Raw genomic sequence first — 27534 nt, 5'->3', positions numbered from 1 at the left:
CAACATCAAAATTCCAGTACAGTTGACAGATCTTGAATGGATTAATTTCAACTTCAAATGGAAGTAAACACACACACACACACACACACACACACACACACACACACACACACACAGAGAGAGAGAGAGAGAGAAAGAGAGACAGAGAGACAGAGACAGAGAGAGGCAGAGAGAGAGAGAACTGGATATCTAAAACACTGTGATATAATAAAAGTATGGTATTGTCACAAAACAGACACAGTGATAAAAAGAATTGGCCTGATAAGCCAGACACAAATTTACATACCTATGGTAGATTTCATCAAATGTCTGCATGCAGGAGAATTAAAATAGGTTTATACTTATCACCCTGTACAAAACTCAACTACAAATGCAACAAAACTACAATAAGCCAGATATACTCAATATGATAGGAGAGTATGTAATGAATAACCTTGAACTCACTGACAGAAGAGAAAGCTTTCTGAACAAGACTCTATTAGTGAAAGTGCTAACACCAAAATTTAATAAAAATGGGACCTCCTTAAACCAAGAAGATATACATGACAAAAGACACTGTCATTAGGCAAATCAAGAACCTACAGAATGGGAAAAGATTTTTAACCAACAATACATTCTATAGAGGACAAATGTACAAAGTAAATAAAAATAAAAAAATTGGTTTTTAATAAAAATATGCAAACTTTTTATCCTCTATGAAAATCAATATGGAGGTTCCTCAGAAAGTTGGAAATCAATTTATCTCAAGGTCTAGCTATACCACTCTTCAACATAAACCCAAAGCATATTTCATCATATCAGAGAGAGACTTTCTCTACCATATTTAATGCTGCTCTATTCCCAATAACCAGAAGATGGAAATAAGCTAGATGCCTCTCTAAAGAAGAATGGATGAATAAAATTTGATAGTTTACATATTCCAATATTACACAGTTGTTAAAGAAAATGGCATCATGTAATTTGCAGGCAAATAACATCCCAAGTGAGGTATCCTCGACCCAGAAAGACAAATATGTCCTATATCACCTACACGTGAATATTAGCTGTTAAGCAAATGATAACCAAGCTTCACTGAATGTATAGAATAGACACAATTAGACTTTTAAAACATGGAGATAATTTCTATATGGGAAAATATGATTTATCTTTGCAAGGCAGAGATTTTCCTACTTACTGAAAAATTACGTTAAATCTGGACTTTATATAATGTTGTTTTGAAAGGGATTGATCTCTAATAGGTAATGTGAAGCTTGATAGAAAAGAAAATATAGAATTAAACATAGGTTCTTACATTTAACCAGAAGCAGCATATCATGGAAGACATATTCCATTGAACTTCTCGTACAAAATCAGATTAATATAAGCGGACTATATCATCACTTAACTGTTTTTTCTCTTGATATAATCATGATCAACACCATACTCCAGAATATCTTTCTATATGCCTGATGTGCTAGTTATGGCAGGATTACTGAATTTATGAAACTTTATAGTATTTTATTAAGTGGAGCTTCAGTTAATTACAAAAGTACAAAATTATAATTCATTTAAATTACTTTTTAAATGTGTTACCATATTCTATGAATAAGGGAGTGCTAATATTTTTATAAATTATTTTAATTTTTATATAAAAGTATGGCACACATGGAGCTCTCTATGAAGACCAAAAGAGGATGCAGGGTGAGTTGAAGATAGGGTTATAAGATGTGTGAGCCACCAAAAGTAAACAATAAAAACCAAATCTAAGCCCTTTGGACAGGAAGAAAAATGCCTAGAGAAGATAACCTATGGATGTTAATCTTTGAACACAAACTAGGAAAATCAAGTTTCCTGAGAACTTCAAAAGTGAATGCTGGTCTTGTATTTCTTCTGGTTTTTTTTTTTTTTTTTTACTTTGTTTTGTTTTAAAAAAACTTCACTGACTAAGACCAAACAAATTGGGTATAAGTTCAAATACTTTGAGTTATTTAGTAATAGTAATTTAATTAATTTATTAGGTTAATAATTTTAATTTACAAATTAATTAGATTAATTTAGACTTTACTCTATAAAATTTACTATATATTGATAGTTGTGTGTCCTCCTCTGTATCCTTCAAAGCTTTCTAACTTCACAGAAGTGTGTGAAGGTTTCTGATTCTATGTCAGGAAAGCACATTACAATTTAAAGTTCCTTGTGATTTTGTGTCTGTTCAGTTCTAAGGTTTTCAGTGTTAAAGAAGTCTCCATGCTACCTTTTTCATAAGGAACCTTAGGTTGAAAAAATAAGAATTGACAATTTTTGAAGATTCATATGCATTTCACAATATTTTAAATCAATATCTTCCTATACACGTCTGTCTAACCATCTATCTGCCTGTCCATCTGTCCATCTATCTATCTGTCCATCCATCCATCCCTCTCTATCTCTCTATCAATCTATCTCTCTCTCTCTCTATCTCTCTATCTCTCTCTCTCTATCTCTCTTTCTCACTCTCTCTCTCTATCTATCCATCTATCCATGTATGTGTCTTCTATCTCATCTATATCATATAGGTATATCTACATCTATATGTATATTTATAGTTGTGAAAATGTTATTCATTACAACACTTGTGGTTCCACCTGTGTACAAAAATTATGTTCTAAAGCCACAGGGAGAGTAAATGAAATGCACGTGTCACTTTGCCAGATGACATGTGCCTTAGAATATTGACATCACAATGGTCCTTCAGCCTGACAACTACAGAATCCTGAGACTTCAGTTGTTTTCTAGCCACTGTAGTCACCAGTTTGGCGTCTAGAGGCAGGAAGGCAAATGTAAATTTCACATTGTTTTTTAAGTTCTTCATCGCAGGCTCTACTAAAAAGGTATATATTTATATAATTTGATTCTCAGGATAGACTTATGGTATCATGAAGTGTTCTGTCTTGATTATTCAAAATCATATGAAATAACTCAACTCAGCAGTGGTTTCTTGATAGGGTAATCATTGTAGCAATATTCAGTACCAATCTTCTACAGAAACACAGTTATCACATGGAGAGGGGTATATTTTGTGCTACACAGGAGAATAATTTTTGTAAAGCTTTAAAAACTGTACAAGTTAGAAGTGAGGATAATTTTATGCTCAATCCAATTACTTTACCCCCCATGACTGTAGATTTTTATTTTAAGAAACTGGTAAATCTAACCCACAATCTAAGAATTCTCTGGTTTTTAAGAAATTGTTATTGTTTCCAACACACATTGTGCCGTTTGTAATCTAATGCTCAGAATTTAACACTGACTCAGAGGAGACATGCACAACTTTCATGACATGGTCATTAAATTAAAATTTTGTTCATGAAGCTGAGGTACTACTCTTTTTTTAAACATATCTTTATAATATTGCTTGATGTGTGTGATGGCAACTATTGTCTGTTCTCCTTTTGATTCAAGTGAGTCTTAAGTCCTTTCTAAGTGAAAGCTATGACATTTCTGTACATATTCTTTGAAATATGTAACATATATAGTGGGATGAATTATAGTCACTTGAGTAAGTATATATTTTAAATATCCAAACTGAAAGAGCAGGGCACGATAAAGAAACCACCAAAACAGAAGCCACTCCCTTATTATAGGGAACAATTTTATTATGGATAAGAAAGAAAAATGTTCAGAGGCAGATGGAAAATTTCAGAATATAGAAAACAGAAACAGGCTTGACCAAGTCTGGGAAAAGACAAGGAAGACTATCAGAAGAGAGTCACAGAAAAGGACTCACAAAGAGAGGAAGGGGATTCTAGCACATGTTAGGAATTAGTATAATGAAGAAGGGAATGAGGATGTTGGAAAATGTCTGTAACCTAGATGTGGGATTTTAAATTTATACCAAGTATGATTACCTCCTTCAAGAATAAAGAAGGTCAGAATGGAAATTGATATCCTAATATGAACAAGTCAATGGAGAGTCGTATGTCCCTTTTGCCACAGTCAGGGGAAATGTCTACCTTTGCTAGACAAGGCAAATTTCACAAATTTTTTTGATGAATTCTTGTATTTTTTTTCATTTTTCCTTTTGTTGTTCTTGTTGTTGTTTTGTTTGCAACTATCAGGAATCTTTCTTTCTTGTATCTTGAGCTGGACCAAGCCTGGCAATTCTGAGACTCTCCCAGAGATCTAACTGATTTAAATCAAGATAACCTGATTATTTAGAGCACATCTACAATGTTAGCTCACAAAGGTTTAGTTATAGCATTTTCTCAGAGTATCATATCTGATATGTGACATAATGTATATCTACATTAGGATTTATCAAAGTTTCAAAAAATTCAGTTATAAAGTAGCCATGCAATAATTTTATTGGAGGGTATCGCTACAAGTTTAGGAACTGCATTCAAGTGCTGTAGCATTTAGAGTTTGAGAACCATTGCTCTATATTCTACCAACTACACTTTTTCAAACTATTCCCATGACACTTCTGAAAAGGGTCCCACTTCTGAAAAGATCCTACTTCTTCAATACGTTCCCAGTAGTTCCCTTCATCCATGACATAGTTTCTGTTACATTTTAAAGCTGTCTATAGCTCAGCAGAATCATGCTTGGAAAACTGAGTCTGCATTTGAACACCGTTCACCCTTTGAAATCCAGTATGAACATTGGTTTTTAACTTATCCACTGAACACTTGTTCTCTAGGTGGAGCTCTGCATCAGGAGAAATGTTTTTTTTTTTTTTTTTTTTTTTAATATGGACACGACTAAGGAGGAAGATGTAGGACAAGAAAATCTAACCGTGGTTTACCAGGGTGCTGCGGTTATCCAAAGAGGGTGGAAAAGAAAGAAATGATATCTGACCTTGTTTGATGACATTTTGGTGGTATCCAGTAAACTGTAAGTATACGCATCATGCTTTCCTTAGTATAAAAGGCTACTCAGTGGAAAGGCCTAAAGGTACAAAACTGTTTATAACTTCCTTTATTTTTGAGATTATAATTACTTTACATTCTCCTTCTTTTTCCTCTTCCATGTCCTTCTACATCCTTCCATATACCCCTCCTTGTTCTCTTTTGAAATCATGGCTTTCTGGTTTTATTTTTTGTTACTCATTCTTACACATTATTTTATATGTAAGCTAACATAAGATATACATATATAATAGCTATGCATTGATACATATATATGTACAGTTTCTAAGTACTTAAATATAACCTACTCAGTCAGTATAATATTCCTTGTATTTATTTTTTCCGGAATGTGTATTTGGTATTAGATAGGCAATCTAATTGACAATCCTAGGGGAGATTTCTCTTACTTTCAAGTTTCCTTAATGGCATATACTTCTTTGAGTAGGGTTGACGCTTACTGGACTACTCCTATATATTTCTCAATTTGTTTTGACACATTCTTTGGGCACATTTAAAAAATTAATTAATTAAAGTACTACTCTGCTGTTTGAATCTGGTGAAAGATTAGTGACAAGCTACCAAGGAGACAGTTATGCAGGCATGTGCCCACATTTCTAGCATTTTTTTAAAAACTAACTTAGGAGTATTACAACTGGTAATGAGAGCCCTGTGAACTATATAGTGACACATTTCTCTAAATAAAATATTAAACTCCTGATAAGCAGGAGCCTTCTTGCTTGCTGTTTACAAATAGATTAGAGAAGCAAGTTTTTTGGTCGTAAGGGGCTACATATGTAAGTCTCCTGACCTCATAGCTTCCAGATTAGCATGAAGAGACAGGAAGCAGCTTCTATCTCTCCACTATCAAGGGAAACTGCTGGCACTAAGTCTTGCTTGGTGATTCTGCAGACACTAGAGAAAACTGTTGTGATTGAATGAAACTGTGTACTTGGTTATATTAGAATTTATGACCATAGAGATATTTTCTGGGATGACATCATATATAATCTCCACTACTTATGATCACAGCCTTCTAGAATATGTGATGCTGGTATTGATAATATCAAGTAAATATCTTAAGTGGTGTTCTCATAAGTACATAAATTTATCAGACAGACATCAATAAAATAGTCTATTCCGTTTTGGGCGGGGGCAGGGGTTAAATTTTCTGATCATCAGTGAATCATTTTCCAGAAGATCCATTTCACAGATTGTGAGAAAAATAAAATATTCAGGTGAGAGTTCTTCTATACATTATAAATACACAAACTGGGTACGTTTTTCTGGCAACCCTGATCAGTCATGTAAGCTCCTTCACAGAAAATGGTAATTAGTGTCTGAGGCAGGCTGAAAATAAAAGAATGGATTGGGTATCTGTCAATCTGTCCATCTTTCTTGTTTTTTTGGTACAGAGCTCCGTTTCTTTCCACAGTGGGAAATCTTCACATTTTATTTTAAAAGATAGTAATCAACTCATCAGAAATGTAAAAAGAAATAAACTGATCATTTGCCATATAAGTGTAGTTGATGGAAGGAAGTAAACTTAACTTTGTGTTGAGAATAAAGGAAACAGAAATGGTTGGTTTCTTAAAGGCAGTACATACGGTCCCTTCTGTCATGTTGCAATTGTAATTAAAACTATTTTTAGATTCTCCTTCACATTATGGAAAGAAGTTTATCAAGTTTATAAGAAGTGATTATCGTTATTTCCATTTTTAAGGAAGATTATCTCTTATCAGACATTGGAATTAGAGGTTTCAGGTTCAAGCATTTCTTGGGAATTTTGAGATATACAGATGTGTGTGTATGTATATATATATATATATGTTTAAATGGTGAATATAAAATGTAAATATAAATATCTCATTATTGAGACATGTGTGTATGTATATCTTGAAGTACATGTTGCATGATGGCTTGTATTTTAACTATAGTATGTTACATTAGATTATATGAGGAATCTTTCTTTGTAGTGCAATTAGTCTTCCCATGTTTTGAATATTAAAGGGTTATATACAGGATTTTTGAACCATGATTTATTCTTGTGATATTCTGTGCCCTAAATTTGAGAGGGAGTCATTATCTTCAGTTTTCTAGCCACATATTAGCTCACGAGTATCTGAAGGAAAGTTCAATACCTAGGCTTACACAGCAAATGAAACATCCATCATTAAAAAAATACAAAAAAAATCATGAGTGTGGGGAGATCTGTCAGGAGATAGAATGGAAGGAGAAAGTGACAAAAACAATCATCAAATGCGTTGTATTTTAATGTAGAATTCTCGAAGAGCAAATTACTCAAAAAAGAATGACAAAAGGAGAAAATATGCTTCAAACATTATTGTTTCTTAAAAACACTTCTAATAATACCAGAATGCTTGATAGGAAGACATTATTCTAATTATTTGGCTAAACTAAAGGAAAAAAGGATTGCCTTTTTGGTTACTTGTGTGATATATAGTTTGCGGGTTTTCTACAGGAGCTATTGGAATGAGGTTATTGAATATTTTAGTACAGGGAGATAGACAACAGAAAATTTTACTAAGTCAAACAATATTTTTGTTTGTATTCTGGAAAGATTTTTCCATGTAATTAATTAAAATAAAAAATCTTGAAATAATTTCCTTTGTGTATTATGGGAAAAAAACAAAGCAAAATAGTTACTCCTTAACTAAATTCAGGTAAGAAATATTGATACAGGTGGCTTTCTGTAAGTGCTGCGGTGCTTAGACTTAGCAATGGATGTGTTCTTTTTTGCTCTGGGGCAGGAAGAACGTGGTTTTACCACAACACCAACTACAATGCAAATTAAACTAACAGATATTTGATTCTCTTTATAGAAATAAGAAATTTAAGATAAAATGTCATTCCATTGGCTTACCTGTGGATTGGTTATGAAGTGGATGCATTCAGGTCTGACAACACTGCTGCTTCCAAGTCCATTTACCTATACTGGCCGATGGGAAATGTTGCCACCTTTCGGTAAGACCTAGAGTTCAGACCTGTGATCACAAGATGATAACTTCAGAAATTGTGGGTCAAATTAATGGAGTGTAATTCACTTCCCAGTGAATGAGTATATTCATTCTAATATTCTCCAATTAGAAAACAATAATCAGGCTATGGCTATTGGTGACCATTGAAGAGTGTGTATCTATCTAGTAACTCCTTTCACCAAATGCTTTCATCATCCCAAAATGTTTGCAAATATAGAGTCAATTTTAGTCTGATTGTATACAGGATGCCAACTCAACTTTCCCCCTTCTATGATGATCCTACATTTTCTATACTTTTCATTATATCCATTTCCACATGTAGGTAGGTGCTTTATGGTTTTTTTGTTTTGTTTTTGTTTTTTGTTTTGTTGTTTGTTTGGGTTTTTCTGTTCTCCTTATATCTTTATTTGTTCAGGTTAGAGATTGCAGTTTAATTTCTGCTTGTCATTTCCTTAAGATCTACAAATTCTGCTCCCATATTTGTCCAGAACCTATCATCGTCTCCCACCAGGAAAGAGAGCATTCTTCTTCAAAAGGAGGGAGGGCAAGGCCAGGCAGTTCCCCAGAAAGCAAGAGCTGGTAACTCCCCACAAGGGAGAGGGCATGGGGACTAGCTTGACAGTTCTACTCCAAGTAAAAGACAGATAAACAATGGCAAAGGCAGGATGCTGGGGTATTCTCAAGTTGTCCCCACTTCCTGTTTAGCATTCTAGGGTTTGGAAACCTGCAGGATATACAGAACCAGTACAGCACTGAACAGAATCTGATGGCAGCATGAAGAAGCCAAGAAAGGCGCTGCATGGCAGTCCTCAGGCCTCCTTGACTCCGACACAACAGGATCTGTGTCCAGGTGTGCCTCCATGATCACACAGGTTATGCAAAAGGTTGCTAAGCATCGAAAGGAGAGCCATTTAGGTCACTAGACTGCAGAACAAGGTTCCCAAGAACAATATGATTAAAATAGGAGGACCTGTAGTGCTCAAGCACGTCCTAAGAGGCGTACCCCAAGGTCTGCAAGCTGTCAAGGACATCAGTGCTATCTTTGCCATCACTGCCACTGTCATCTCCAACCAGGTTCTCCTGCTGATAGGCCTCTTCAGAACCAGGAAGTGTGCTACCCTGATTCTCCTTGGAACCAACCACATACCTGCCTTTCTTCAGCTCCAGTTGCCTTCTCAGCTCATCTGCCATCTGTGAGAGATCTCGCTTCAGAGCATATGCATCTTCGCCATCTGCATAGTACTTGGGTTCCACCTCACTAACCTGCAAGTTCAGGGTGTTGGAACAGAGGTGCAAGGCTGCTCAGTTGCTCTTCCTGGCATGCAGGGAGACATACTTTGCACTGAAGTTCTCTATCATGGCCTGGGAGGCCTGGTCCATTAGCTTCTTGGCCAGGCCAAAGCTTAGGTGGCAGCGCTTCACAGCCAGTGGGGTGATGTGTCCATGAGGGACATTATCAGGATCCTCTTCCATTTTGGCCAGAACATAACCCACAATCTTCCCAACCTCATCCTCAGCAATGTAGGAGAGCTGGGCCACGAGAGGCCATGATAGTAGTATTTCATCTGGTTGTTCTCGGGCAGGCAGAGGAGGTTGCAGTGTTGTATGTTTATCAGGTCATATGGCCGAGCCCAGCACTTGTTCATATTGGCGGCAGAAAAGCCTATCAGACTCGGGAGAATCAGAGAGGATGCCACAGAGCACAAGAGACACCAGCACCATTTGCTTTAAGACACCTGTTTTATCCAAACGGAACTCATACAAGATGAGGAAGATTTCTCACTATCTTCCATTTCGTTTCGGCGATGCTGTACAGAACTTTGTCTATCTTCACATAAGTGGAGTCCTAGTCGTGTCCGAAGTAAATGACGACCACGCAGTCCTCGTCTGAAAGGATTGGCTGGTCTACCTGCCAGCCATTGTTTAAATGCGGAAGCATGTACAACATCTTGAACGTGTTTGCGAAGCATGACCTGGCGAGCTACCTCTAACCTCGTGTGAGCCCACAGGGCCGGACCAACGGACCCTCCACCCAGTACCAGCGTGCTTTATGTTTTGATCTGTGATGTTCAAGACTCCACAAGATCCATGGGGCAGGACAGAGGTTCGTTGTCTTAGAAAAATGTGGACAGGACAAGATCTTATTTATCCTAGACATTCTTCTTCCCAAAATGATCTGATTTTTTCTGTGTCTTAAAAGTACACAGATCTATCTCTTCCCAATAATATTGTGTAGTATAATTAAATTTGAAAAATACTTTATGTACTCGCACATTTTCTTAAAAATTAGTATTTAGTTGAATGAGAAAAGTTACTCATGCAATACCCAATTATTTGAATGTCTCTGTAGCAGAATATCACTGATTTTTATAGTCAACTAAAAAGGACTGGTATCATTACACCATCAGAGTCAGGTATAATTTTCAGAGTTCAGGAAAATTTCAAATTTGCATTCTAATCTTTCATTAGAAGATGTGCTCATGGCATATTGATATTATATTGAGTGTAGTTGATGGAATCACAGGGATTGTGTAGCATGTGCCTTCTTCTCTAATCAATCATACATCAAAATTCAAATTTTTTCCACATGAAAAGTTCATCCATATTCCAAATTTGAGCTCTTTTCATTCTTCTATGCAAATTCTTAGTGTCATCACAAAGTTGACTCAAATAACACAAACACAAGTTTTATGAGCATTCTAGGCTCTGTGACTTTGGTCTTTACAAGGAAAAGCATTTGTCATAGACTCTGACAAAAGAGAAATTCACCTTTTGTTCTCTGAATGTTTTCTATTCCTCTGGTCAAATCTCAAAAGATTGTTATTTAATGCTTATGGTTTCTCTCTTATCAAATATGAGAAATATTATATTTAGGGATGGTAAAGTGTCACATGACAGCACGGCAGTACAAAAATTAGGTCATTTCGTGGTAGAATCATGTAGAGACTGCCAAATATACCTATACCATAATTGATGGCCACAGACATAAGTTATTTTTATGCATAATAACCTTAAGAATTTTACCATTTATCATGACTCTAATATTTTTCAATTTCACAGTTCCATGGAACAGACCATTTGGTGGTATTTCTTTCTACAAAGGTATTTTACTTGTGTTAATATTTTATTTTTTTTTATTATTATTAACTTGAGTATTTCTTATATACATTTCGAGTGTTATTCCCTTTCCCAGGTTCTGGGCAAACATCCCCCTCCCCCCTCCCCTTTCTTATCGGTGTTCCCCTCCCCACCCTCCCCCCATTGTCCCCCTCCCCCCAAAAGTCTAGTTCACTGGGGGTTCAGTCTTAGCAGGACCCAGGGCTTCCCCTTCCACTGGTGCTCTTACGAGGATATTCATTGCTACCTATGAGGTCAGAGTCCAGGGTCAGTCCATGTATAGTCTTTAGGTAGTGGCTTAGTCCCTGGAAGCTCTGGTTGCTTGGCATTGTTGTACATATGGGGTCTCGAGCCCCTTCAAGCTCTTCCAGTTCTTTCTCTGATTCCTTCAACGGGGGTCCTATTCTCAGTTCAGTGGTTTGCTGCTGGTATTCGCCTCTGTATTTGATGTATTCTGGCTGTGTCTCTCAGGAGCGATCTACATCCGGCTCCTGTCGGTCTGCACTTCTTTGCTTCATCCATCTTGTCTAATTGGGTGGCTGTATATGTATGGGCCACATGTGGGGCAGACTCTGAATGTTCCTTCAGTCTCTGTTTTAATCTTTGCCTCTCTCTTCCCTGCCAAGGGTATTCTTGTTCCCCTTTTAAAGAAGGAGTGAACCATTCACATTTTGATCATCTGTCTTGAGTTTCATTTGTTCTAGGCATTTAGGGTAATTCAAGCATTTGGCTAATAGCCACTTATCAGTGAGTGCATACCATGTATGTCTTTCTGTGTTTGGGTTAGCTCACTCAGGATGATATTTTCCAGTTCCAGCCATTTGCCTACGAATTTCATAAACTCGTTGTTTTTGATAGCTGAGTAATATTCCATTGTGTAGATGTACCACATTTTCTGTATCCATTCCTCTGTTGAAAGGCATCTGGGTTCTTTCCAGCTTCTGGCTATTATAAATGAGGCTGCAAAGAACATAGTGGAGCACGTGTCTTTTTTATATGTTGGGGCATCTTTTGGGTATATGCCCAAGAGAGGTATAGCTGGATCCTCAGGCAGTTCAATGTCCAATTTTCTGAGGATCGTCCACACTGATTTCCAGAATGGTTGTACCAGTTTGCCATCCCACCAACAATGGAGGAGTGTTCCTCTTTCTCCACATCCTCGCCAGCATCTGTTGTCCCCTGAGTTTTTGATCTTAGCCATTCTCACTGGTGTGAGGTGAAATCTCAGGGTTGTTTTGATTTGCATTTCCCTTATGACTAAAGATGTTGAACATTTATTTAGGTGTTTCTCAGCCATTCAGCATTCCTCAGCTGTGAATTCTTTGTTTAGCTCTGAGCCCCATTTTTTAATAGGGTTATTTGTTTCCCTGTGGTCTAACTTCTTGAGTTCTTTGTATATTTTGGATATAAGGCCTCTATCTGTTGTAGGATTGGTAAAGATCTTTTCCCAATCTGTTGGTTGCCGTTTTATCCTAACCACAGTGTCCTTTGCCTTACAGAAGCTTTGCAGTTTTATGAGATCCCATTTGTCAATTCTTGATCTTAGAGCGTAAGCCATTGGTGTTTTGTTCAGGAAATATTTTCCAGTGCCCATGTGTTCCAGATGCTTCCCTAGTTTTTCTTCTATTAGTTTGAGTGTGTCTGCTTTGATGTGGAGGTCCTTGATCCACTTGGACTTAAGCTTTGTACAGGGTGATAAGCATGGATCGATCTGCATTCTTCTACATGTTGCCCTCCAGTTGAACCAGCACCATTTGCTGAAAATGCTATCTTTTTTCCATTGGACGGTTTTGGCTCCTTTGTCAAAAATCAAGTGACCATAGGTGTGTGGGTTCATTTCTGGGTCTTCCATTCTATTCCATTGGTCTATCTGTCTGTCTCTGTACCAATACCATGCAGTTTTTATCACTATGGCTCTGTAATACTGCTTGAGTTCAGGGATAGTGATTCCCCCTGAAGTCCTTTCATTGTTGAGGATAGCTTTAGCTATCCTGGGTTTTTTGTTATTCCAGATGAATTTGCAAATTGTTCTGTCTAACTCTTTGAAGAATTTGGTTGGTATTTTGATGGGGATTGCATTGAATCTGTAGATTGCTTTTGGTAAAATGGCCATTTTTACTATATTAATCCTGCCAATCCATGAGCATGGGAGATCTTTCCATCTTCTGAGGTCTTCTTCAATTTCCTTCTTCAGTGTCTTGAAGTTCTTATTGTACATATCTTTTACTTGCTTTGTTAAAGTCACTCCGAGGTACTTTATATTATTTGGGTCTATTATGAAGGGTGTCGTTTCCCTAATTTCTTTCTCGGCTTGTTTCTCTTTTGTATAGAGGAAGGCAACTGATTTATTTGAGTTAATTTTATACCCAGCCACTTTGCTGAAGTTGTTTATCAGTTTTAGTAGTTCTCTGGTGGAACTTTTGGGATCACTTAAATATACTATCATATCATCTGCAAATAGTGATATTTTGACTTCTTCTTTTCCGATCTGTATCCCCTTGACATCCTTTTGTTGTCTGATTGCTCTGGCTAGAACTTCAAGAACTATATTGAATAAGTAGGGAGAGAGTGGGCAGCCTTGTCTAGTCCCTGATTTTAGTGGGATTGCTTCAAGTTTCTCTCCATTTAGTTTAATGTTAGCAACTGGTTTGCTGTATATGGCTTTTACCATGTTCAGGTATGGGCCTTGAATTCCTATTCTTTCCAGGTCTTTTATCATGAAGGGGTGTTGAATTTTGTCAAATGCTTTCTGGGCATCTAATGAAATGATCATGTGGTTTTGTTCTTTCAGTTTGTTTATATAATGGATGACGTTGATGGTTTTCCGTATATTAAACCATCCCTGCATGCCTGGGATGAAGCCTACTTGATCATGGTGGATGATTGTTTTGATGTGCTCTTGGATTCGGTTTGCCAGAATTTTGTTGAGTATTTTTGCGTCGATATTCATAAGGGAAATTGGTCTGAAGTTCTCTTTTTTTGTTGTGTCTTTGTGTGGTTTAGGTATAAGAGTAATTGTGGCTTCGTAGAAGGTATTCGGTAGTGATCCATGTGTTTCAATTTTGTGGAATAGTTTGGATAATATTGGTATGAGGTCTTCTATGAAGGTTTGATAGAATTCTGCACTAAACCCGTCTGGACTTGGGCTCTTTTTGGTTGGAAGACCTTTAATGACTGCTTCTATTTCCTTAGGAGTTATGGGGTTGTTTAACTGGTTTATCTGTTCCTGATTTAACTTCGATACCTGGTATCTGTCTAGGAAATTGTCCATTTCCTGAAGATTTTCAAGTTTTGTTGAATATAGGTTTTTGTAGTAAGATCTGCTGATTTTTTTAATTTCCTCTGAATCTGTTGTTATGTCTCCCTTTTCATTTCTGATTTTGTTAATTTGGACGCACTCTCTGTGTCCTCTCGTTAGTCTGGCTAAGGGTTTATCTATCTTGTTGATTTTCTCAAAGAACCAACTTTTGGTTCTGTTGATTCTTTCTATGGTCCTTTTTGTTTCTACTTGGTTGATTTCAGCTCTGAGTTTGATTATTTCCTGCCTTCTACTCCTCCTGGGTGTATTTGCTTCTTTTTGTTCTAGAGCTTTTAGGTGTGCTGTCAAGCTGCTGACATATACTCTTTCCTGTTTCTTTCTGCAGGCACTCAGCGCTATGAGTTTTCCTCTTAGCACAGCTTTCATTGTGTCCCATAAGTTTGGGTATGTTGTACCTTCATTTTCATTAAATTCTAAAAAGTTTTTAATTTCTTTCTTTATTTCTTCCTTGACCAGGTTATCATTGAGTAGAGCATTGTTCAATTTCCAAGTATATGTGGACATTCTTCCTTGATTGTGTTAATATTTTAATTCCTTGGTGATATAGGAATGGTAGTATGTGCTTCGGTATATATATATATATATATATATATATATATATATATATATATATATATATATTTGATATTCTGTCTCGAAATCAGTTGTTAATTAGATGGTCAATGGAAAAATTCTTTGCATTCTCCTGTCCATTCCTTATTTTATTTAATTTTGTGGAAGTTCTGCTTTTATTATTTCCTCTTTGATTTAGAGTAAATAGTACTCTCAAATCTTATTTTAAATTTCACTAAGTAGATGTCACTGTAGCATGCACATTCGAACCATCTGCTGCTTCCTTCTTTGAGATCAAGAAAATTTCTATCATTCTGTTTGTTTCAGGTACAGTATTTTGAGGACTGGCCATACTACTTAGGTCAATGTGTTATTACCTGACTATATCTGTTTCTGAAACATTTTTAGTATTCACCATTCGAATGGTGAATATTGCTGAACTTATTTCCTTATATTGAAAGCTAAGATGATTCTGAAAAAAAATGTTAACAGGGATTAGTTTGAAATAAGCTCCTAATTAACTTGCTGTATTGTATATTTTTGTTGCATTTCACAGATCCATTCGTGAAGCCAAGAAACCCAACAAAATGGAACTTCCCATGCAGATATTCACTGAGGATATTGCATGCTGTGACACTGTATGTGAATACAAAACCAAAACTAATATTCCATGTTCATGACTAGGAGAGAGACAGTTTGTAAAGTAATGGAAGATGAAGACATATGAAGAGCATGGATGGGGAGGGCGGGACAAAGGGAGAGAGGGACAGAGGGACAGAGAGACCGAGGGAGAGAATTTAGACAGTATTATGTGAAACTAATAAATTATTTTAAATTAAATTATATTAAATTATCTGTAGTCAAGGCAGACATAGGACTCTCATATGTAATGTGTAGAAAGCAACATGAAACAAGACTGATTCACGTACTAGAGATCCAAAAAGAGGAAATACTTTTTGTTATATCACTGAAAATTGAGCCAAATATTTCCAACAGCATATATTTCCAAGTGAAGTATTATTAGTAGAATTAAACTGCCCCCTCCTGAGTCCTTATTGCTTATATATAGAATTGTGTGTTGTTTCCACTATTCCTTATTCATTTTAAAATATTTGTCTAGTAAACAATTTTTATTATATAATATTATCATAAAGCATTACATTTTCTCTCCATACCTAAGTGTTCAATGATATATTAGCTCTTTTTCTCCATTCTGTGCTCTTTCTCTAAGTCTCTTACTATGCATCCTTATACCTTCCTCTGAATACCAGCTACAAAGTCATGGCTTTCATCCTCATGTTTACTTGAATAATCTAGTCATGAGGATATCTTTGTATGTGTCTTCTGTTCAGAAATTTAAATTTAAAAGTGGTATGTGTGTGTGTGTGTGTGTGTGTGTGTGTGTGTGTGTGTTCATCTTTGTGTATGGTGTTTAGGATAAAACTCACAACATCACAATACTATACAGTAGTTCTATCATTGAGATAAACATAAATATCTATTGAATTATTGTCTATTTTTCTCAGGCTTATATTATTCTCCACTTTCCAGTATTGGGTTTAATGCAGATCAAAAATCTAACTACTATGTAACATGTAGAGCATTGAAGACATTTCCTGCTGTAAAGCAGAATAGACTGTAACTCAGGGATCACCACCTCTCTGCCTTTCATAAATGTTAATTGCATGGAGCCATATTGGATTTGGGGCTAGCCACTTTTTGAACTGCATGGCTCAAAGTGACTAGGTGACTCTGGGCTGTTTGGCCACAGATATTCACCTCTAAGATGACTCCCATAAGTCTTAAGATTGTTGAATGAAAGCCTCTCCCATGAATTTACGGCACAGGAAGATAACATTCAAGGGATGCCTCAGCTCCCTTAGCAGATACCTGTTATCTCCACAGTCAACACCCAGTGTCTCCACCACCTGACCTCTTTGCCTCCAGCTATCACTGCCTATATCCTCATCTCCCTCTCCTCTGTGTTTCACAAAGGACACTCCCCCTACATGAAAGCCTTAAAAGCTGTAATGTTCACCCCAATAAATGAGACCTTGACAACAAAACTTTTGCTTGGTCTCCTTCTTCTCTTCACCCTCATTTTGGCCCACAGGTAGAAAGCCTCTTCGGGACCCTGAATAACTGGGTCCCTGCTGACAGGGACAAGTGGCGCCCGAACAGGGACCCCGAAGAAAGGCCGACTAAAGGACGAGGGAGATAAGAGAGCTGCAGCGGGAATCGAGGACTCTTCAGGCCATATAGCTTGTGCATCGCTGGAGAGGGAGGTAAGGAGCAGTCGAATAATTGTCGTCTAATTGCCATGGGGAAGGTATGGATTTAGGAGGCTTGTTTCATAGGAGAGATCAAGCGCTCACTCAGGGAGAGAAGATTAAGAGTTAAGAAAAAGGATTTAATCAAGTTTTTTTTGTTTGTTTGTTTTATTGATGAAAGGTGTCCCTGGTTAATTTTAAGCAGTGTGGGTCTAGCTTAAGTAAAACTTGTAATAAAAAAGGGACAAGGTAATGGTAAAGTGTTTTTGCATATGCGTTCTTTTAGAGTTATATTTTAGTCTTTGGACCCTGATTAGAGATAATTTACACCCTAGACATGAGAGAGAATGGGTTTGGGAAAAACAGTCCTCCTGGACTCTCCATGGATGCTTTGGAGAAAGAGAAAAACTTTCAGAGCTCTCCTAGGAACAAAAGAAAGGCAGGAGATGTCCTGCCTCTCTGCTGGCTCCTATTGGAGAAATGCTTATTTCTGGTTCTGGGTTCCATAGGTACGATATGTAGGTCCCTTCGGTGGGACACCATCTAGTTTTTTCCCTCTATGTCTATTGTCTGTCCTTGGTGCACCAAGCTGTCCATGTCTGTCAGTTTATGTCTGTGGTTTTTGTTTCTCGTTGTTTAAATGTTTTATGTTTCATGTTCAAAAGAAAAATGGTAACTTGATTTGGTTTTAATTCATTTAAAAAAAAGGGAACAAATGAATAAAAAACAGTTTCAATCGGCCTTTGGAGCACAGTACCTGTAGCTAGGAGCCTATGTCAGCTGGAGAAGCTGCCCGTGGACTGAGCGTCTGCAGGAGCTGATCTTAAAGGCGCCAACAGCTAGCTCCTCAGCTTCTATGGTGTGGGAGCTGATAGCTGTTTCTCTTAGAAAAATCCCAGATTTATTATTAGACTTAGCAGGTGACAAGGTGCTTGTCTTAAAATCACACCTAGAAAAGTAAAAATGGTGCTAGGACTAAATATTAAAGACATGTGTAGCCACTTCAATTTTGTTTCTGACTGGTTCTAAATGTATAAATATGCTCTACATGCCTTGGTTATGGACTATTGGCTTTTAAGCTATTGGATATGGTTTAAAAAAATGTAACATTGGCAACAGAAAGTTGACATAAAACTGGTAATTTGGATAAAGTCATTCTAGACAACATGTGACATGGGCCAACCTAGGGAAACAAGTTTAAATTGAGGTAATATTTTTATGGAATTCTTATTCTAAAAACAAGGCTTCTAAAAGATTTTAGGGCAATGTCTCTTTGTTGAGGTATTGGAGACCGCACCATTGTGCGTGCATATGTAGAAATTGGCAGTCAAACTTACTAGCATGAAGGACAGACTCGGTGTCTTGGAGACTGGATTTTGGAGACTAGTTTGTTGGAGGTTGAGTTTTGCTTTCCACAAGTTGTGGTTTGCCCTGGAGTTACCTGTATTTTGATGCTAATTCCACTGCCCCAAGGCAGCTGCGTAGTCACGTACTCAGAACTCAGGTGACTTCCCAAAGTTGTGGCTGTGCTCTGGTTTTACAAGGAGAACTTAAAGATTGTTATTAAGGATTGCCAGTGTTACATTGACTAACTCAAACTTATTTATAATTTAAAAAAATCAAACAGGTAGAGACTGTTACAAGATTTATGAAGGATTGATGAGGTTTTGGAACTTGTGAGAGCATTATAGCCAGTTTGCCTACTCCAACTGCCATTTCAAGATAGATTTAGAGGATTGTTTTTATGCAATTTATTTACGTCCTGGCGATTGTGAGTTTTCATTTCGTGAGCTTGCTTATAATTTTAGAGAGCCTATAAAGTGGTATCATTAAAAATTTTACAAAAGAATGGCTAATAGCCTTATATTATGTAATTTTGTCGTTTCTTCAAGTTAGAACATTGAATCTTTCAGTGTATATGGAAATTTTTACTACAAAACTTTGCTCTCAAAATGAGCTTTAATATTTGGGGAGTAGCTGTTGCACTACTCCAGAAAAGAATATTTGAAGCTAATTATAAGCTTCTAAGTATATGTTAGTTGGCTAAGTACCTCACATTACCAGAGGACTTAGGTCTTTGTTATGCACATTGGAGATAAAGCTTCAGTTGTGTTAATACAGAATTGTAGACTAGAGTCATGGAAGTATTTTAAAAAGAAACCTGGTAAAACATATCTTATTCCAAACAGCAATTAAATTGGTTATTACAAAATACTGATATTTGGCCTATTACATATACAAATTTCAGGCAAAAGTGATAATTTTACTCTTTACATGCTTTTGTACTTCCTATAAATTTGTGCATGCAACCCATAGAAAATGAGCTTACTGTATTTATAGGTGGTTCATCTAATGAAAAGGCTACATGTATGATTGGGTCACTTTTTTTATTCTCTTGAGTTTCCCCTGCTTCAGCACAGATTATTAATTAACTGTAGCCAGTTTTTAAAAATGTTAAAAAAAATCAAGCTTTCAATTCATATACTGATAGCCAATGTGTACCTTATGGTTTACAGTTGATTAAAAAGTTTCCTTTTTTAGATACTACTAGCCCTCAAATTATACAATTACTTAATGCTATATTAGAGGCAGGTTTTCTACTTGAAATCAGTGAGTGATGATTTCAGTGTGAATGTTTGACAACTCAGTGTCCTTTCAGTGCTCTGACTCAGACAACTAGACAAAACCATAGACCCAGCTCTTTGAAAATGGTAATGGAGTTGATAACAAACCCTCACGAATAGAGGAAGACTCCATTTGCTTACTTTCAACTCCCAGCCTCACCCTGCTGGCTCAGGGATTTCTAGTGCGACTGAATCTGGACAGTATTTATAGTATTTGGCATCTCTAATTAATGCTTATGTTTAGGTAAATAAAGCTGGCAAGGGGCTGGAGAGATGGCTTAGTGGTTAAGAGCACTAAGTACTGTTCCTTTATAGGCTATTTAAGAACTCAAACTGGATTGCCTGGACCCCTTAGGAAGGGAGGACTATGATACCATGCAGATTATAGGCCTTACATAGGAACAATTAGTCAAAAAATCTCATTCTTTATATCACCAAAACAATAATGCTGGAGATAATAATTTGGTATTAAAGTCAATTTATAAATACAATTGCTCAGTGTCCTCAATTTAATCCTCGAAGTACTTATCTTAATAAATAATATCTTAATGATATCTTAATAAATAAAAAAGGGTGGAGTTACATCCCTGTATGCTATACAATTATTTAATAATACTCCTTTTATTTCCAATTTTAAAATTTGTATGCCAAGGAACACTCTGAATTTATGGCACCTTACAACTAGGCTTACTTCTGCCTAGGTGAAATAGAAAGATCGACATATTGGCATGATCCTGTTCAGATATTTTATATGAGGAAGAGGGAATCTTTGTGTTTTTTCTACAGGATGCTACAGGATTTTGCCAGCTGCCCGAGTGGCTGGTTTGCCATGCTGAGCCTGGGAGCATGAAGATTCAGCTCTTGTGGTTCAGGTCCCTGAAGTCATTCCTCTGCCCTGAGAGGAAGATGGAAGATTCCCCCTCATCTTTTGTCATCACAGAGATTTTGGCACTGCTGCAGTCAGTGTTACCACTGCGTGTGTCCCGCCCCACCGCGGCCTGCGCTCCAACCCTCTGTGCACTGCTGTTTGCTGGAGAAGACTGGACTCCAGCTGTTACCCCTGCCCCCCTCATTCCCCTGGTGACTCTTGCTGCCTTAACTGGTGTTGTCATTTTGCAGTCAGTAGCTTCAAAGGAATGCCACCTGCGTGAAGCTGCTGTGGACTAGGGAATTCTGCCCTGGTTCTGCAGATCTCAGACATGGTTCCATTGCCTGCTTCTTGTTCCAGAAAAGAATGACCGATCCTGAACTGTCCTGGGAAAGACCTTGGCACTTTCGCTGCTATTGTAGCAGCCATTACTGCTGCAGCCATTGTGTCTGCAGTGTCTGGAGTTACCCTCCCCCAATCTATTGTTAGGCAAGCACAGTGGGTGAACTTTCTAGAGTAGTAGCTAACAATTGGGAATTCTAAATTTTATTACAGGAGAGGCTTGACTAGGCCCTTGGTGGTATGGCCATAGCAGCTGAGGAGAACCAGATGAGGTGCCCACTACTTATCGGGAGAGGCTCTATTTCCACAATCTCTTATATTAATGCCATTTGGCCCCTACTCTTTCGCCCCTGGGCTCAAGTAAGAGGAATGAGAAGATGATCCAATGTAGCTATCCTCAGGGACGGGCAACTTCCTCTGACCCTTGACCAATCTAAGACAGGAACCTTGGGGGCGACAAGGTGATCCTATGACGGATAAGGCTGGGGTTTGAGAGGTCGATCCTAAGACAGAGGTGGCTACACCCCGTTTAAACGTTCGGGCCGGTCCAATGCTTCTCTGCCCAGTTTCTCCCCCAATAAACACACACGTATAGCCCAGAATGGTGTGTTACAGCATAAGTTCATTCCTAGCCATTGGGGTGCAGTCCTGACTGCAAGAGTGGCTCACCATGGCCGAGCTGGGAACTCTGTGAGGCATGTTTGATCTCTCTCAGACCACTACTTCCACCTAATGGTTTTTTAAAAAAGAAAAATGGGGGAGATGCACGGAGCCATATTGGATTTGGGGCTAGCTGCTTTTTGAACTGCATGGCTCAAAGTGACTAGGTGACTCTGGGCTGTTTGGCCACAGATATTCACCCCTAAGATGACTGCCATAAGTCTTAAGATTGTTGAATGAAAGCCTCTCCCATGAATTTACGGCACAGGAAGATAACATTCAAGGGATGCCTCAGCTCCCTTAGCAGATACCAGTTATCTCCTCAGTCAACACCCAGTGTCTCCACCACCTGACCTCTTTGCCTCCAGCTATCACTGCCTATATCCTCATCTCCCCCTCCTCTGTGTTTCACAAAGGACACTCCCCCTACCTGAAAGCCTTAAAAGCTCTAATGTTCACCCCAATAAATGAGACCTTGACAACAGAACTTTTGCTTGGTCTCCTTCTTCTCTTCACTCTCATTTTGGCCCACAGGTAGAAAGCCTCTTCGGGACCCTGAATAACTGGGTCCCCTCTGGCGGGGACAGCTAATGGGTACAAAATGGACCTAGAGTTAGTGTTCTAACATGTCACTGTGGACACTGCACTAGACTTACAAAGGGAAATATAATGAAGATATTTTAGATCACCAAGCAATTTCTTACTCATACCAGGTCCACGTAACACAAAACAGTAACTAAAAATAGTATAAAATAGATTTTATACTATTATATATCTATATAATTGATATATAAATATATATCAATTTTTTATTAGTTTTCTTTGATTTTTTTGCTTATACTTTAGCCTTTTATCATTTGAAAATTCTTTGAATCATCAATGTATTTCATTACACTTAAGATAAACCTGTAAAGTTTTTCTATGGATAAATTAGGAAAATGTTTTAATCCTATTTTTAAATTAGGATTTTTCCACCTATTTTTTTTCTTTACTCTTAAGATTGAATGCAGATCTCTCAGACACTGCTTATATTTTAAAATAGATAGATGCAGATGATTTTAGAATTATCTTTATTCGATAATTTCATGTAAGTACAGAAATGCCAAATCACCTGCACAATCACAAGATATCCCCAAACCTTTCACTATATTCATATTCTTTCCTTTTCTTGACTTTAATAATTACCAATGTATAAAATATTAACTTTTGTTCTTAGCATTGTATAGAAAACAACTGCACTGTCCTCATGAGTCAATGCTTATGCCATGCCTGGGGGACAGCATTTTACTACATGCCTCCATTATTTTAGTAATCTGTTTTAAAATTCATGCCTTGTTAGTGATAGTATCAGCTCACTGTTGCACATTTAGTCTATTAATATGTAATTTCAATGTTTATAGTTATTATTTCTATCTGAAGATATAGGCAAATATACTTACATTAAAATTTTTTTTATTTGTTTTTGAACAATTAAAACATTTTATTCCTCATAGAAAGAGCTTGTGAACTATTCTAAGGTTGATCTTCTCTCTTAAGAATTGTTTACATTTCTGTGGTTCATCATGAGTCAAGAAATATTTTAGCATATATAAAAAAACTACTAGTTCTACTTTAGTTTTCATGCTTTAAAAATGTTATTTGTAGAAATATTTTATTTAAAAAGTCTCTTTGTCTTGAAATCTGTATTACAAACAAAATCAACATCAGAAAGAGATGTACACATCTTTGCAAATATTAATTAGACATTAATATGTTTCTATTGCTCTGAAAACAAAATATTTTAAAATAATGTGAATTAAAGTCCCATGTGAATTATTACTCTATCTCATGTGCGGAATTCTTTATAATAAAACTTTGTTGTCTTAAAATTATACCAATGTTTTCAGACATTCATCAAAATATCAGAAGCTTTACTTTTCTTTAAATGTTCTATGCTTACCGTGTGTGTGTCTGTCTGTCTCTGTGTGTGTGTGTGTGTGTGTGTGTGTGTGTGTGTGTTCCTATGAGTATGTGGTTTATGAATATATATACATATTTCAATGTGCCATATTGGTGTAAGAAGGAAACTTGCAGGTGATTATTTCCTTCTGGGATGTATGATTTCTGAGCCCTGATCTATATTCACCCATAGGTGATTAATTTTACATTCTGAACAAAACCTTAAATTTGTTCCTTTCTTGTTACATTCCAACCACAAGATCACAGCTGGTTTTTTTCATATTCTAAGATGTTTTTGCATAATTGTTAGCCTCTGCATAAAAAGATACAAAGTCAGTTAGTATAAGTTGTCCTTTTCATAAAATTCTACTAAGCTGACATGTAACATTGGTGTCTTGGATGAATCATCAGAAGCACTCAAACATATGCACAAACACACACACACACATACACACACATAGGCACACACACATGCAAATGCACCACAGACATAGACACAATCACTCATATTATATTCAAAGTAATAGATTATGCATAGCAGTTGATTGATAAAAAGTTAAAATTAAAAAATAATGAAACCTTTGTAAAAGAGATGGCTTGTGAAGGGGTATTCTTAGGTTTGGGTTCAAGGTTGTTATGGATAGGGAGAGAGCACATGTGCTGTGTTTCTTGTTTCTCATTTAAGGGACTGTTTCTTCGATACTTACAATCCTCATCAAAGATAACTGATAATATAGATACTAACTTCATGAAAATATACTTATGTACTCACTGTCTGGTTATTTATTAGATTTCTAGTACATCAGTGGTTTCTTGTCCGATTACTATGCTTTGATTTCATGCTATATTCTTGCTGCGGTCTTCCTAGGTCTCTGGAGCAGATTCTAAATGTGAGAGGCAGTAGAGAGCTAATAGTACAAGTACGTTGTTTTTTTCCTGGGAGTGTTAAGAAATGGCATCTTGTTTCTAAAATATTCATTTTGGATCCCTAGATCTATCACCATAAAAGAATTCAACACTCTATATCTGTATGCCATCTAAGTATTTACAAACCCTGATATGATAAGAGTGCTCACTAATTTTAATTTTTATAAAAATAATTGTGCTGCTTCCCAAACTCATTTTCCTAGAACTGTGCATGTGAAGCACATGGAAGTAAGGCTGTAATAATGGAAGTCCAGATGGAGAGGAAGCAAACGTCTCTGCTCTCCCTGACTACATTCTGCCATAATGAAAGAGAAATCAGGATGCTGAGCTTTAGCACTCATGGCTTCTCAGTCACCCTTTATCATACACAACCTGTTACAGTTATGTTTTATTTTTCAGTACCCAAGAACTAAATTCTAAGATAAATATGTTAGACTGCGTGTCTTCCAGACTTAACCTATGCGAAGAAAATGAGTTATACATTAGAGGAGTTGTTACAGATTATAAATTGTAAATAATGAGTAGATCATATTAATTTTGTATTCATGAGCTTTCAGGATATTTTATAGCATTTTTCTCTCTGTGCATTCTATAGCCTCTGTATGTAACAGCAACAAACTTTGATGTGGTGAATGACATAATCAGCAAGTTACTACCAGTGATAAGAAAGCATGTAAGTTACCTTCAATCTATTTTGAGTTAAAAATTGAATTTTGCTTTTGAGATTCACATATGTGGAAATGTGTAAATTCAGATGAAATTTGATCATGATACATTTACAAATCATATTTTACAAATGCCTCCTTTTTAATCAGAAGTTATTGAAGACATAGTAATAGTTCTTTGAGTGACATTTTTTCTTGAATTCGTGTCTAGTTTTATATGAAATGAAAGTCATAGCCCAATGGTTTGATCTGTATGTGTAGTTTCACTATATAATACATATCCACTGTAATAAATTGTGATTAATTTGTCATATGCTCATACCTAATTTAAAGGGTGCCAATGTTAGAGGGAATATTTTCTCTTTCTTTCTTTCTTTCTTTCTTTCTTTCTTTCTTTCTTTCTTTCTTTTTTCTTTCTTTTTTTTTTCTTTTTTTCGGAGCTGGGGACCGAACCTAGGGCCTTGCGCTCGCTAGGCAAGCGCTCTACCGCTGAGCTAAATCCCCAACCCCTTCTTTCTTTCTTTAATTAGACTATACTGCCTATTTGGTATGTAATTCTGTAGTCTTCCCCATTTCTTCTTGTTTTTATTTTTCTTGTGTGAATGTGTAAGTGTACATGTTCTAGTGTATTTATTTTTAACTTTTAATAAATCTTTAATAAATGAGTCTACATTTCTATGTCTTTTCTGCATACATATCTGTGTATATATTGTCTTTCTATTTTTAAATGTGCATGTGTATCTCTTTGTAGCTCTGTGTGTGTGTGTGTGTGTGTGTGTGTGTGTTTATCTGTGTTTATGCATCCCTGTCTATTGCTTTTGTGAGTTTGTACAATGAGAATCCACATGTCAGTCTACCTCTCTGACTTTATTCCCCTCTACCTCTGTCTACCTCTCTCTCTCAATCTCTTTCTTTTTCTGTTTCATTATCACCCTCTCCATGTATGTTGGGGTGTAAATGGGTAGTGGTGGTGTGTCTGTTTGAGTGCTTTTTGTCTGCTAGTTTAACACTTAAAAACTCTATGGGACAATGTCATTGGTTTTAAACAGGAGTCTACAAGAAAAGAAAATTAATAATAATTCCAGTTAGAGCCACTCCGGGAGGGTGCTCAATATCTCAACAGAATGTTCTATTTAGATGATTATTTCAAATGGATCCAAAACACTGTGTGCAGTAATTATGTTCTAGAACTTCTTTTCAGTATGAGGCCTATTTTCCCGGATAGACATATGTCCTTCTTCTTCACAGACTGGACATCTCTCAATGAAATCCAAAGGCTGTTTTCACTTCTAGGCACCCTCAAAGACTCTCTGTTTTTGACTCTTGTGTTCACTCTTGTCAAAGTTATCATATCTTTTGAATGTTAACTTTGCTAAACTCATTATAGCCACCATGAGTATATGCCTCTGTGGACACTAGGTTCTGTGCTCATGTTAAATCGAAATTCAATATACGACACACAGTCTGCACAGATGTAAGAATTTTCAAAATACTATTTGTCTTGGTTAGTGGTAATGGCTGAATGCAACTTCTTATTTTATTGTGCATCAGTAGATCAAGGTTCCCTCCAAGAGGAAAGGCAAGTACCCAAAGATTTTCTCCTGAAATCAGTCCTGTTTACTCAAACCTGTGGTCAGAAGAAATATCATTAATACTGGTTTAAATAATTTCCCTGCTAAAGAGCTAGAAATGACAAGTAAAGGAAATTGCTAGACTCTTCAAGACTCAGATGTCAGTTTATTTGTGGTGGTTGGTTCTTTTTGCCTCCCAGAACATTGAAGATTACCAACTGTGGTTCTGTCCTGGCCCTGGGAAAGCTCCAAGAGTATTCCAAGGTAATAACAGGAAAATCTAAGGAGGTGAATCCTCACTATTTTCATTATTTAGTCTTAAACTTGAATAAACACTAAAGCAAAATGACTTAAGTATAATTTCATTCTTTTAAATCATAATTAATTACTAATATAACATTCAGAAACAATTTGATACCTCATAAGCAACAGCCTTAGAATGACAGGAATTTTTCTGTGCTTTCTGTTTCAGAAACAGAATTTTCCTCATGAGGCAAACAAAACAAAACTCTAGACATATTGTTTCTGGAGAAAACAACTTAAAAAAGTCATTTGGTGATCATAACAGAAACTCTTCCTAGCTATATATCTCAAGGGTTTCCATCACTCACATGGTAGCTCACAACCGTCTATAACTCCGGTTTCAGGGGATCTAATTCCCACATCTGACCTGCACAGACACCAAGTCTAAAATGGTGATCAGGTATATATGTGAGCGAAAGACTTACTCAGAGAAACAAGTTTAAATCTAAAATGTAAAATCTTCACTTTTTTATTTATTCCAAATTATGTAGATTGCGTTGTAATGAATAGTAGAAAT

At 36.6% G+C, this 27534-nt stretch overlaps 1 protein-coding gene and 2 pseudogenes across 3 annotated transcripts in view; 1 reads left to right on the top strand and 2 right to left on the bottom strand.

Moving 5' to 3' along the window:
* LOC148001969 (uncharacterized) overlaps window positions 1-27534 on the bottom strand; it is a 955959-nt gene that overhangs the window by 40534 nt on the left and 887891 nt on the right. The window lies entirely within an intron of this gene.
* LOC134481228 (N-alpha-acetyltransferase 11-like) lies at window positions 8852-9587 on the bottom strand (annotated as a pseudogene).
* The window catches only part of Arhgap20-ps5 (rho GTPase activating protein 20, pseudogene 5), a 32802-nt pseudogene continuing 14894 nt past the window's right edge, over window positions 9627-27534 (top strand).

The sequence above is a fragment of the Rattus norvegicus genome, chromosome 12 (genome assembly GCF_021556685.1).
Source record: "Rattus norvegicus strain SHRSP/BbbUtx chromosome 12, alternate assembly SHRSP_T2T, whole genome shotgun sequence".
NCBI classification, from domain to species: domain Eukaryota; kingdom Metazoa; phylum Chordata; class Mammalia; order Rodentia; family Muridae; genus Rattus; species Rattus norvegicus.
Note: the sequence above shows the minus strand (reverse complement) of the source record. Positions and strands in the feature narration are given on the sequence as shown.